The 2,881-nt window shown below is 40.8% G+C and overlaps 1 pseudogene; it reads right to left on the bottom strand.

Moving 5' to 3' along the window:
• Positions 1 to 383: 383 nt before the first annotated feature.
• Positions 384 to 538, bottom strand: LOC112838416 (U2 spliceosomal RNA; annotated as a pseudogene).
• Between the last annotated feature and the right edge of the window lie 2,343 nt (positions 539 to 2,881).

Raw genomic sequence — 2,881 nt, 5'->3', positions numbered from 1 at the left:
ACTAGACTTATCATGGTGATCATTTTGTAATGCATATAACCATCCAATCGTTATGTTGCATACCTGAAACAAATATAATATTGTATGTCAACTATACTTCAATAAAAAATATTACAAGCATTTCAAAGTATTTGACTCCTTCTTTGATAACTATTGAAGGTACATAGTATTTTAGCTCTGGATGTTGACCAAACATTTTAAGGATATTTAAAGGAAAGTATTTATATTCAAGGAAGAGAAATATTTGGTCGTAATAGGAACACTTCAAAGGTCATGAAAGGAAGGCAATTTTCAGAGTATTTTCATCTGTTCTGAAAGGATTGAATAAATTAGCCTTTTTCTTTACCTTTCAACTAGTTATTTTGGGTTTCAGCCATTTCCTCATGGCTAATACTCAGTTAGTGTTAAGCTAACTGAATATTTCTTCTACTAAACAAGACACTGAAGGCTCGACTTGCAAAAGCATAGGAATTTGGAACTTGGTCACCGGGTCTCCAAGATTGTACACTTGATCTTAGCCAAAAGGCCGAGAAGCGATTCTCTCCAAGACTGTAGTAAGGGGCAGTTATCTCTTCAGGTAAGAGGAGACACCTAGAACTCTTTCCCTTGGACCAGGTGAGCAAACAGGTAAGTCCAGCTCAATTTTAATCAGGCTGCCAGAGACAAGGGATCCTTCTTACTTGTTTTCGTAAAATAAAACTTGGTCCATCGTAGGTTCTCGATAAATGCATCTCAGATAAATGAATGAATAAAATAAGAATTAGGAGCTAAGAATTGGAAACAACAAAGACTGGAGGGGAAAAGCTAGAAAAGCAATATAGCTTAGTCTGGTTCTAGGCATATGGAAAACCAGAAGACCCCACACAGTTTCTTTATATGATGGTCCAATACATATTGTCGGGTAACTAATGGGGAAAACACCCCTGGAATTCTTTTTGCAAGAACACTGTATAGGTATAGAAGAAATACTTTAAGAAGCCCTTTGAGGTTGTAGGTGAGACCCCCACAGGATCCGGCGTGGGCAGTTGCCTGTATAGGGCAAGGGAGGATGGATGGATTTATGACTCCAGAATGGTGATGGGGGGAGACAGGGTGGTAGAGGAGCCCAAACTTGCCAGAACTCCCTTGTGCTGCAATATGAATAATGTCTACAAAAGAGTCAGAGGTGCTTGCTGCTGTTGAACTTCCCATCGAAACTGGAGAAGAGGCAGCTTGGCAAATTGATGCACCCAGAAGAAGCAGGTCTAGGGGTGAGAACACTGAGGCCAAGAAGTGCAGGAAATGAGGTGCAAGAATTTGCAGAAATTATGAGGAGAGTTTTGGATTATCTCAAGCCATAGAATTAGGGTTTAGACAAGTTTATCGGGTCCCTGGGCAGCAGAGGACGGGGAGACTGGTGACTTTTTTTCTTTCTTTCTTTCTTTCTTTCTTTCTTTCTTTCTTTCTTTCTTTCTTTCTTTCTTCTTTCTTTCTTTCAAGATTTATTTATTTTAGAGAGCAAGAGAGCATGGGGGGATGAGCACAGAGAGAGTCTTAAGCAGACTCCCTGCTGAGCACAGAGCCTGACCAATTGAAGTCAAGAGTCAGATGCTTAACTCACTGTGCCATTCAGGTGCCCCAAGAGATTGCTGGTATCTTGATTACGTGAGTAAGGTCCAAAAATTACATCCTTAGAGGAAAGTTGACTGGCCCTTGTATGGCTGAGTCTTTCCCTGTGCCAGACATAGGTGCTTAGTTTATTGAATTAAGGTTCTTTGGCAACTTGACATCCATTGTGTTCCTGAGACTATAGCAGGCAAGGGAGATTCAAATAGTTATAATAATAATATACAAATTAATAAGATATATGCACACACACATACATCTGCAATTTTTTTCTCTAGGAGCCTACAGTCTAGTAGGATGGATAAGGCAAGCTTACTAACATCAGTGCAGAGAAAAATCTAAGTATCCTGAGATACAAAGGCACCACAAAGGCTCCAAAAAAGGCACCTCTTCAGGCTGGAAAGAACCCATGAAGGAAGCTGCTTCTGAATAAGCTGGCCAGTGAAGCATGAGTCGGGTTTCAATAGGCAGAGATTGGAGGTGAGGGCACTTCAAGTGTTTGGGATAGCAAGAGTAAAGGCGAGAAGAACCACATCGTTTCAGGCGAAAGCAGGGCATCTCTGTTTTGCTGAGCAGAAGGAACACAGCTTCCTTCTGGTTCTTGACCCCAGGTGTCTGGTCATGAAACTATCCATTTCTCAGAAGAGCCCAACCATGTTTACTGCCAAACTATGACCAACAGGTAATTGTAGCTGAGCCTATTATTCAGTTTGTGACTGAGCTAGACCTAGTGCTTTTAGGCTCATTTCACTGGTCCTTCAAGCAAAACTTGAAGACAAGTTCATTTTAGGATTGTTGAAGCTTAAAGAAGGGAATGGCTCAAAACACCCCCTGAGCACGTTTAATATTGGCCAGTTTCTACCAAACAAAGGCCACCATTCATTCATTCATTCATCAAATATTTATTGAGTTTATTTATAGGGTCTGAATGTTCTTAGATTAGCTAGAGGGCAGTGCATTAACTATAGTTCCCAGTTAATACAGAGAGCCAAAGTAATTCCCATACCCAACTAAATGCCCTAGACCTTTCCAGCTTAATTTGTCCCTGGTCCTTGAGTTTCCAGATATTCCACTAAGATTATTAGTGCAGGGACACTTTTCCCCCTCTCCAGAATATGCAACTATTTCAGATTCACAGAAACTGACATTGCTTCCACCAAGCAAAAGGAAAGAATTTTTGTTTTACCTGCGGCAGAAATTCTACTGGAGAGTCAGCAGAGTATCAGAGCAGGTCTCCCATCTGATCTTTCTGTCATCTGCACCAAATGAGCACTTG

Source organism: Callorhinus ursinus, unplaced genomic scaffold (genome assembly GCF_003265705.2).
Source record: "Callorhinus ursinus isolate GAN/ISIS: 27379988/994484 unplaced genomic scaffold, GSC_fseal_2.0 scaffold26, whole genome shotgun sequence".
In the NCBI taxonomy this organism is placed as follows: domain Eukaryota; kingdom Metazoa; phylum Chordata; class Mammalia; order Carnivora; family Otariidae; genus Callorhinus; species Callorhinus ursinus.
Note: the sequence above shows the minus strand (reverse complement) of the source record. Positions and strands in the feature narration are given on the sequence as shown.